The sequence below is a fragment of the Equus asinus genome, chromosome 12 (genome assembly GCF_041296235.1).
Source record: "Equus asinus isolate D_3611 breed Donkey chromosome 12, EquAss-T2T_v2, whole genome shotgun sequence".
Taxonomy (NCBI): domain Eukaryota; kingdom Metazoa; phylum Chordata; class Mammalia; order Perissodactyla; family Equidae; genus Equus; species Equus asinus.
In genome coordinates this window covers 8,060,300-8,071,373 of record NC_091801.1, presented here as the reverse complement: position 1 = coordinate 8,071,373, position 11,074 = coordinate 8,060,300, and positions in this window count along the sequence as shown.

Sequence of the window (11,074 nt, the reverse complement as noted above, 5' to 3'; positions counted from 1 at the left end):
TGGGGGTGACATCAGCAAGATGGCAGTATAGGGATTTTTGGCACTGTCTCCTCCCAGAAGCATCAATTTGAACAACTATCCTCTACATGAAAATAACTTTACAAGAGCAAAAGATTCCAGGTGAAAGATTACAGCAACTGGTTGAAGCACAGAAATAAGAAAAGACACATTGAGTTGGGTAGGAAAGGCAGTTTCACATTACCCCCGTCACTCCTCCCCCACTGCTCGCCCCAGATGCTTCCTGTGGGCCCAGGCTGGCAGGGAGCTCCCACAAACCCAGGCTCCCAACCCTCTCAGCACCACCTGGCCCCAGACAGCCTCCTGAGAACCAAGGCTCCCGGCTGCCACTGCACCAGGCTGGCCCCCACAGCCACAGCCTCCAGGCCAGCACCCACCAACTCAGATGCCAGCCCCACCCCAGTGATCCCTGGTGCCTGGCCAACTCCCGTGGACCCAGGATCCAGACTTGCCATGCCAACCATTTGGATTTTCAGGTAAATGTTCCACCTAAACAATTTAGCATTATGCTGACTTTCTTTGCCAAATATTCTCTTGGAGACCTTACAGAGAGGCACTGCTATGTCCTGGGACCAAATTCATGTATTTTGGGCTTCCCAGGTCATAATACCACCATAATTGCTTTGTAATCTCATCTCAATTCTAACACAATTACATATATTGTTTAAACAAACCTGTGCTGAATTGTTCAAAAGAACAATTGTCAGGTGGAAATTTTACGTTAAATCCAAGAGAAGGAAAGTCTGGCAAACCGGGTTGGGCCATGGGGAGCGGCCCATTATCCTCAGCCATTTGTGTTTTACTTCAGTGATTCCAACTCCTAAGGATAATTCAAACAATTTCCTGAATATGACTATCCCATTGGCATTTCTCCTTGAAAAGGAGCAAGGAAATAGAATAGAATGTGGAGTTTGATAGTATTTCTTCACTCAAGACCTTCAGAATTTTCTGAGATTTTCTTTTTAGAAGAAAGGAAAATAATTATCTTAGAAGAACTTAATTTGCGTTGTGGGTTGAACTGTTTTCATTTATTCTCTATTCATCAATTGCAGCCAGTATCCATTCTGCACTAAATTTAAGCCTAGCTGTGGTCTCGTTCCTTCTCCTCATTCTTCTTCTGAGTCATTGTTTTGATCTGCTTCCTTGTCTCATGCTGATCTGAGTCCTGAGCTGATCTGTGTCCCCAGCTGACCCATGCTGGTCCATTTAATTGAATCAGAGCTGTTGAGCTTATTGCAAATGATTTTGATTTCTCCTTTTCTGTTTGCTCAATGTGCAATCTTTAAATTGTTGTGTCTCGATCTTCATTATTCTAGCTATGTCTTATGACGTGTGCAATTCTCAAGTGACGGAAGCACGTCTACATCACTGCCCATCCCTCTGGGGTAATGTCGGCTACCCAAGGGTGGAGGGTGGTTACGAGCTCCTGGATATGGGAGAAGGAAAGTTTCTTTGGATGCTACTTAGAAAACTTTGCAAAGTCTTTCAAGGCAGCTCCCCTCTTCCACCTGAACCATTCCCAGGATAGAGGCAAGGGAAGAAAATGGACCAAGGTAACTGATACCCATTTTTTTATATTTGGGACCCTCTTTCTTCTGTGCACTTCTTATGTTACTAAAGACTGACTCTACCTTTTCTCCTTGACACCCCAGAAACTCTGGAGAAATATGTGCTTCCCTTCGGGCATCAGGTAACTCTGTGCATGTCCTCTGTTTCCTCTGGCCCTTGTTGTTGCCTTATGGTTGATATTTACTATTCACCTAAGGATATTATTAGGGATTTGAGGAAAAAATGAGGTCCTGAATCTAACAAATATAGAGGTCAAATGAAAGACAAACACATACCACATACAAGTCAGAGACGAATGACAACTATAGTCTTAATCAGAGTTTCAGAAAAGATTTTGTGTGACTCCTGACTCCATGAGTGAAGGGAAAGCCATTTACATTTCACATCTGAGACAGAACAATCTGTCACTTAGAAATATTTGGGTCAGTGAGATTAGCTGAGAATAAAATCATGATGAGAATGTGAGAGTGATCCTAAATAGACTAGATAACCAGAAGGATTCTAAGAGCAGAAACTTCCTTCTTTTTCCTTCATATTTATATATAAATGTCCTGCCACTATGAGACTGGCAGATGATATGTAGTTTACAAATTTCTTCTGGATTAGAAAATAATTAGATTCTCTGCATCTTTTGCAAAATGATGAATTTTACTTTCAAACATTTAGAACTTAGCAAAAACAAAAAAACGATCTCTTAGGGAAACGTATTGATATGGAGAAAAAATGATTAGGGCATTCATAGGTATGAGGAAGAAGAGAGTAAACTGAAATAGTTCATTTTTCAACAAAATGCCTAAGGATGTGGGTTTCAATCGATTTTCTATTTAAACATCATTTTAGAAATAACACACTTTAGAGGTCTTAGGGCTCAAAAAGACTGGTTGTTGCTGTGTACAAACATTTTGTGATAAAAAAATAAAATCACATATATGTAAATATTTCAGGCTGACGCCATGGGTGGCAGAGCTGTCTCTGCCATAAATTGTAGACTCGAATTTTTCCAGATTCATTTGTTCTAAAAAGGACGTCACACTTTGGTTTACTGCATACTCACAATGTGGCTAACAGATTTTTGCCCACGCCCAAAACTCTGCTGCATTGTCTGGGCAATGCTTCAGTGTAACCGGAAGGAACCCTTCTGCAGAAAAAACTGAGCTGCCTCGTTGTGGCTCCTCTTGAAACTGCTTAGCTGTCCTGCAGTTTTCTGCTTGCACTCTTCAGCCCGGCAGGTTGCTAAGCAGCAAGCAGTGCTCAGAGACCTGCCATGTTTCAAGAGCTCGTAGCTCTGGATTTTCTGTTTAATGATAAAGAGATGTGATAAAGCAGCACCGGTCAAGCTTTGACTGTAAATCTGTCCAATGTCCTTGGTGTAGCGACCTTGTTCGTAACAGCGCTTCATTTGTGTTAGGATCATAACATATGTGAGATTTCCAGCGTTATTCAATAATCACCCAGTCCAACACCGTCAGTGTACAGATGAAGAAACTGAGGCTCAGAGAACTGAAGTGAAATATCTAATTTCTGGGAAAATAAATTTCTTATTGTTGATTCACAAACTGACCCCTGTACATTGAGGGCAAGGGGACACCGAAAAAAGAGGCAGTCACTCCAGACTGGTAGATGGCAGGTTTAATGAGCGAGGGAACTTACAGACGAAGCTTGCCTTGGGGTGGCCACAAGTTGAGTAGATCTCTACACTTGCCTGCCAGAATCTTAAAAGTTTATATAGGGGCCTTGACAGGGTTCAGTCATGTATACCATCCGGTTGGTCTCAACAACACCTTACTCTCTCAAGGCTGTGTCCTTGGAATAGCTCCCACTGTGGGAACGGAGGGTGGAACGTACATTCCAAGGATATGAGAGTAGATGAGGAGTCTCTGATTGCCCGGGTCCAGCTTGCAGGTCAACTGGTGGTCACACCCTCTCAATTACCTCCTCCAATGCTCCATTCCTCGTGACGAACTCTTACAACCTTACCTCCCCCTCCTCTTCTGCAACGCTCCCTGAGCATCAGCAAGGAGTTTCATTAGCATGAAGGCAGCACATTCGGTGGCTATCTGGCAGACGCCACAGCAAGAGCATAGGCACATGCAAGAAAAAACACAGATTAAGAAAATGATCCCCAAAATAAGTAACAATTTTTCCCACCAAGAGCCCGAGGATCCAAACCACTGATTGATTAAGTCCCCTAGGCTGGGGGCCGGATCACTCAGGGCATCCACCTGTGTCCTCATGTGATTTAATAAAGATGATACATTAGCAGACCCATCAGGCACGAACATATAACATTCTGTTTGGATAATGGCACAGGTGCCTCCTTGCAAGGCAGTAATAATGCCCGAGGCCATCCTATTCTGGAGGACAGCATTCTCAGTAGAGACATTTCCGTGTTCAGTAAGGACAGGCTTTGTTGATTATCACTGATGGCTTGCTGGGTGAATTTAGTAAGGGCTTCCATGTGTGCTATGATGTCCTCCAGGCCAACGGAGGGAACAAAGATGGTAGCCAAATGATTGTACCAGTGAAAAACAAAACCTCCCCACCTGGCCTCAAGGAGAGGGAGGTTGGCAGCTTTAGGAACTCGACCTGGTTGTGCATACCATATGTGTTGGCCAGAGGGCAGTACTGTCAGGCATGAGGAGATGGACTGGGGGCAGGATTTGCCAGACCAGAACCCTCACATTCTCCCCTCTTTCAATGGTGCACGTTCCATTCCAAGTATAGCGCATTTATACAGGTTGAGCTTGGAGCAAGACAACAGAATCTCAGTAGAGACTGAGTCGTTCCCGCTCACTCAGGAGTGTGAAGTAACTCACCCAACATGGTGGGATGTCCCTTGCAAATTCCAATAGCTAAGACCTCTCCCGAGTGTGACGGGGTATGGTGTTCTCAGCAGAACAGCATGTTGATGCCTGGTGAGGATCGGAACAGCGGCTATCTCCTGCAACTTCTATACCTTTATAGTGTTGGGTGTCTCTACAGAGGTCCCCAGTCTGGCATATGGGAAAACCGGCCCTACGGGTTGATCATTCAAATGTATTCAAGCCTGGAACAGTACTTTAGTCCATTTGGCCAAGGTGGCTTTACCTGCTAGTAATTCATTCTACTGCTTTAATATTCCATTCTTCCTTTCTACCCACCCTCCTGCTTGTGGGTTATAGGACAGACGGAACCTCTACTCAATGTCATATTCTTTGCCCAGTCTTGCACATCATGACCCTTGAAATGTGATTTCCCTATCACTATCTATTCGACGAGGGTATCCATACGTGGTACTCAGCTTCTCTAATGGTGGCAGCCTGGTTTGTGTGGTAACAGGGAAAAGCTTGGGCCAGACATGGTGTCCACACAAACCAAGGCGTATTTAGAACCTCACTCAGAGGGAGGGGGCCAATATAATCAATTTGCCAGTCCCTCACCAGTTGAGAATGCCAATGGATGGCCCCAGATTCTCTTGGCAGTTGCCTTGGGCATTGTTTAGAATACAGAGGACAAGCTATTGCTGCATTAACCAAGTCACTGTATTTCAAGGGCGATCTGGCATCCTTGGCAATATGCCATTCCACACAGGCACTACAGCAACTGTTCTTTCTATGTACCCAATCCGTTGTATCTGCTGAAGGGCCAGTTGCTAGGGCTCACACCCAGGCTAAGGCATCAGGTTCCTGATTGCCAGGGAGTGTCAGTACCTTGTAAGCCAGGACATGGAAAACAGTAAGGCCTGCTTCAGGCTCTTGCAGGTGAACTCAAATATCTTTCCACTTATCATGACCCCACAGGTCTCATTCATGATCATCCACCTCCTTGGTTTCCCATTTTCCATGCCATAGGGTTAATCCCTTTAGAATTGCCCAACTGTCAGTGTAAAACGTTACTGGCCGGGGCTCATGAGTGATGACCAGCCAAACTCCTCTGAGTTCAGCCTACTGGCTGCTGTGGTTCATTCCTGTTTACAGGCATCTGTATAGCAAGCATCAGCAGGAATTTCCCCCGCTCCCTCCCTGTGGGCTGCAGGGGCCCCACAGGAATAGGGGCAAGGGCATTTGGAGGGTCTACATACTCTACAAGGTCTAGCAGCACCCACAATTCTAGAGACAGTGGGCTGGCAGACAGGGTGTTCCTCTGCTGCAAATCGGCATGGCACTTGGTCGAAGTGGGAGTTGAGCCGTGGCAGAGGTGGGTCGCTGGAACATACTCTCAACCCACCCCTTGATAGGAAGGGATGTTCTTACCATGATACGTTGTTCCTTCGCGAGAGGCTCTACATGGAGAAGCATCGGCTACACTGCTCAGAGCTGTTGCTCTGTGAAAGTATATCGGCTTTCTGCCCTCTTCCAGAGCTAGGACCAAAATCCTAGGGGTCCTCTCTCCTTCTGGTGTTTCTACCACAGTGTCCAACCCACACCTCCTGGAGTCACAGACACATCTAATGCAAATGGCAGTCCTGCTTGGGAGATGCCCAGAGCTCTAATCTGCTTCATTAGTATCTTCACCTCCTCAAAGGCAGCTTGCTGCTCTGATCCCCAGTCCCACACATGCCCTTTCTTCACCAGGTGGTATAACGGACAGAGACACTGTGCCGGGTGGGGAATAAAAATCCTCCAAAACCGCAAAATCCTTACAGAGGCTTGCTCCTCTTTCACATTTTTAGGGTCAGATAGGCTTGTACCTTATCAGCCACAGCTTCTGGGACAACGTGCATCTTACCTGAACAAATGACTCCCAAAAACTTTATGGTGGTGCCTGTGCCTTGAATTTTCTGTGACTTTACCATCCATGCTCACCCTCACCAATGTTCCAGCAAAGGTTGCAGAACGTCCCACAGCAGAGGCGGGTCTTCACATGTTAACATTATGAGATCAATGTAGCGGGCCCATTTTACTGATGTGGGGAGGAAGAACAAGGGCAGTTTCCAGGCTACCATCCCATGACATATTGTGAGGCTGTATGGGTAGCCATGAGGAAGCGTGTGAAAGGTCCCTTGTTGCCCCTCCTATGTGAAGGCAAGTTGGTCTTAGTTATCAGAAACCTGTTCTTATCCGTGAATCTCCTTGAAGATGAAGCACTTTTGCAGAAACACTTTTATTAACAGCATATATTTATATAAATGTAACCTAAAGAAAGTTTAGCATCACTTCTTAATTGACAATGCTTCTCATGAAATTTAACACATCAAATAAGAATAATTAGCTTAATAAGACTAATTAGTTTATAAGGAGAGAATACAGAGGAGGCGCCCCCTAGAGAATCCCAAAGTTAGTTCAAGGTCAACGAGACTTCACTTAAAATTTGATTTTTGGGAATTTTGTCAAAAATAGCAAAAGGTTTTAAAACATACAATTAAACAAGACCATAGTCACTGTGAAACAATAGTTAGTTATCCATTTAACAGAAGTGATAATTAAAGATTTCAAAGGCAAATACAGAAAGTTACGTAGTCGTAAAAAAAACTTAGCTCTTTTAATAGAGAAGACAGTTTTATTAAGTAATCAAAGACCTGCTAAAGACAATATGAAGCACAGGAAATTATTTTCATAAAACACGCAGTCTTTGTTTTCTAGGCAGATTACTTAAAAGGTAAAGAAAAACTTTTCACAATCTTATCAAGAACAGACCAATAGTCCAAGAAAACTTTGTCCTTCTACCAGATGAAAGAAAATTAAGTTTTAGTTTATAATAAAGTGCGTTATTGGTATTAAAGTTTATTTTTCTTTAATCCAATTAAATAGAACTCTTTTACAAATTAATTTTTGCAATACTCTCTGGAGGTAGAAAAACATCACATATACATAACATTTATCCATAGGCAAATATAAACATACAGGCAGACAAAAACAGAGACCTCATAACTTTCATTCCAAAACTTTAACCATATATCAGATACAACAGTATGAAACTCACTACTTTATACACAACAGTTGAATCCAAATATTGCCTCTGGCAAACAGAACAAATTAAAGCTAAAGGTTGTTACTGTTTGTGGAGAAGACTTTTAAGATGTGTTTTTGCCCTTGATGAGTAATTTTATGGAGGCTGCGGACTAGATTTGGGGCAAGGGACCTTCTATAGCAGTCTGTATCTTAAAAGGCCTATTTCCCTCTTTTTTTTCCTTTCAGTGTCTGTGAGCAATGTTTTAGTTATCTCCTGGGGTATTTACGTTTCAAAGACATAATAAGATTTATAACTTCAAGGGACAGAGAAAGAATGCACATTTTCTCCTAGGAGTTTTGGGATATATTTCTCTATTATCAGAAGTCTAGGGCAATTACCATTTAAAATTTTCCTTTGTATTGGGGGTTGGACAGCATGGGGCCCTCTGTTTCATCACCACAACACTCTCCCACTTTGTTCTCCTCACTTTCCCAAGGATTCTACTTCTCAGTGTCCTAATCAAGATTTGATACATCACTCAGATCTTAATCCCAGGCAGTTTGTAACTTGCTAGCTTTGCAAAATGGCACACTGAGGTCTCCAGCTTCTTATTCTGTTCTCCCACCTTGTCTGCCAGTCCTGAAGCTAGCAGAATAGTGGAAAACCACACGTTCTTCTCCAACCTCAGCTCCTCTTCCAACTTTTTAACTTGAGCTTCAGCCTCTGTCTGGGCATCAATGGCCCGCTGAACTGCCCACAGTAGCAGTCAGCCCACTGTGGCAGCCATGTATTTCCCTTCTTCACTGCAGTGTGCTATGTGCAGTTTCTCAAACAAATGCATTAAGGCAGCCAGCATTTTGAGGGCATCTGCATACTCATGCAGGAGTCCACAGGCATCTAACATATGGGCCACCTGTCCCCACATAGAGGTCAATAGCTAACTCAGGATTTTCCCCTTGAATGTCTCTCACCCAAGGCTCATTTCTTCAGTCTCCTGGCTGGTTCACCAATTATTGATTCACAAAGTGGCCCCCATACACAAGGGCAAAGACAGACTGAAGAAAGAATCAGACCCTTCTGCATTGGTAGGTGGCATATTTAATAAGCAAAGGAACTTACATATGAGGCTTGTCTTGGGTGGCTGCAAGATGAGTAGACCTCTACACCCACCTGCCAGAATATTAAAAGTTTATACACAGGCCTCAACTGGATTCAGTCACGTATACCATCCAGGTGGTCTCAACAACACCTTACTCTCTCAAGGCTGTGTCCTTGGAATAGCTCCCACTGTGGGAATGGTGGGCACAACATACATTCCAAGGACGGAGGAGCAGGTGAGGAACCTCTGATTGCCCGGGTCCAGCTTGTAGATCAACTGGCCATCATGTCTCTCAGTTACCTCCTCCAAGACTTATATTCCTTAGAACACAAACTCCAAATATATACCCCACTGTCAGAAAAGTTATCAGGGAGAGAGAGTCACTGAGAGCAAGTCACCATTGGGTAAAGGGCTTTCTTGGGTACAAAAGCTCTTCTAAAAAGCTCTTCCTTTTTTTTTCTCGGTCTCACATCAAGGAATGGATGAATGTCAGAAATTCAGAAAAATGCACATAACACATATGCATTTAAATTTCTTTGAATTCAGAATATATGGGTTCTCTGGCATTCATCTATAAAATCTCTAGACTAACAATCCTTATTCTAAATGGTCTGGATGTCAAGAGCATTTCAATATATTCTGAACAAATTATTGCTTAATTCTCGTTAATATTCATTTTATGTTCCAGGTGCTGTTCTAGGAGCTTTACATGTATTTAGATATTCAATCCTCTTAAGCACCCTATAAACAATTACTATTATAATCCTCATTTTACAGATGAGGAAATTGAAACACAGAGACAATAAGAGTTACTAAGGTCACAGAGCCTTAAGTGGCAGTATCAAGATATAAAGATTCTAATTTAGGTGGTCTGGCTCCAGAGCTGGAGTATGATTTTAACCAGTAAGTAATATGACTTATCAAGCATCTTTAATATGCCAGTCACTGTCACTACTAATTCAAGTTTTCCAAAATCCTCTGAGGAGGTTACCATTAGTATTTCCATTTTTAAGACAAGGAAACTGAGGTTTATAGATTTAAAGCCCAATGTTGATAAATCTAGTAAGGTATAGAACTGAGAATTGGGCCCAGAGCTTCTAATATATTGTGCAGCATTATTTTCTCTATAGCAGCACTGTCCAGTAGAACTTTCTACATTGACAGAAATGTCCGGTATGGTAGACTACTCACATGTGGCTATTGAGCACTTGCACTGTGGCTAGTGTTAACTGAAGGATTTATTTTAGTTTAGTTTAGTTTAAATAGTCATATGCGGCCAGGGGCTACCATAGTGGACAGCCAGGCTCTAGAGCCTTACTCCTCAAGGTGTTGTCCTTGGGCCGGGACCATCAGCACCACCCGAGGGCTGTTAGAAATGCAGAACTCCAGGCCTCATCCCAGGCCTATGGAATCAGAATCTGAACTTTAATAAGACCTCCAGATATTTGATATGCACATTAAGGATTAAGAAGTGTGGCTCGAGATCACTCAACTCATTTGTCAAGACCAAGAGAATAAGGCGTTTAGCCTCAAGGGCCTTTACTCTTCAATTCTTTGTCACCTTCCCATCTGGAGGGTTTTCTGGTACATCTGGCAACAGAATAGTAACTTTACAAGGCTGGAAGTAATTGTCAAGGCATTAATTATATTGATTAGGGATTTGAAAAAGGAGGAAAGAAAATGGAAGGAAGAAAATGATACTACTTTAAATTTGTGTGTAAATGAAGACTAAGCAATGTGTGTCCTTACTCTCAAACTTTAATAATCAGAAACATAGAAATTACATATTTGTCTTCAATTATAACACTGAAATATCTAAATAAGTATCAAGAGGCAGCAAGAACTTAGACTTCAAATGATATTAGGTGTCCATTTCCTCAAAAGGTTTTCTTAAAACAAATTCCAAAATTGACAAATAGGTGTTGGTGAAAGGAAGACAGAGAGAGAGAGAGAGAGAGAAAGAAAGAAAGATAGAAAGGAAGGAAGAAAGAAAGAAAGAGAAGGAAGGAAGGAAGGAAGAAAGAAAGGAAGAAAGGAAGCAAGAAAGCATCTTTATTATAATTGTCCATACTAATAATAAAACTGAAAACATATGAACAGTAAAAGTCAAAGAACATGAGTTTGTATAAGAAACTGAAGCATGGATTCCAATCATTAAGATAACGTCTACTGAGCTGGTTAGCATGAACAACTTCATGCTAAATAAATCAAAGACAAAATAATTGCTTAAGTTACAAAAGGATCAGACATACTGCTGCACTTTCCCAACCATAAGAGAAACAGAGTGATGTTCTTTCTTGATTTTATGTGCTCTACATTTTTTCCTGGAATCATTTTTTCTAAGTTACATTGCAGGACATCCTAGTTAGCACTTTCTTTTCAATCCATCGCTCAGGTCTGCTTTCTCAGCAGCAAAACTACTGATTTTGTACTTAATTCAGGTCTAGTCACATATTAAAGAACTTGGACTGATCTGCTTGACTGGTACAGTAGGTATAGTACAGAGTAAATGTGAGG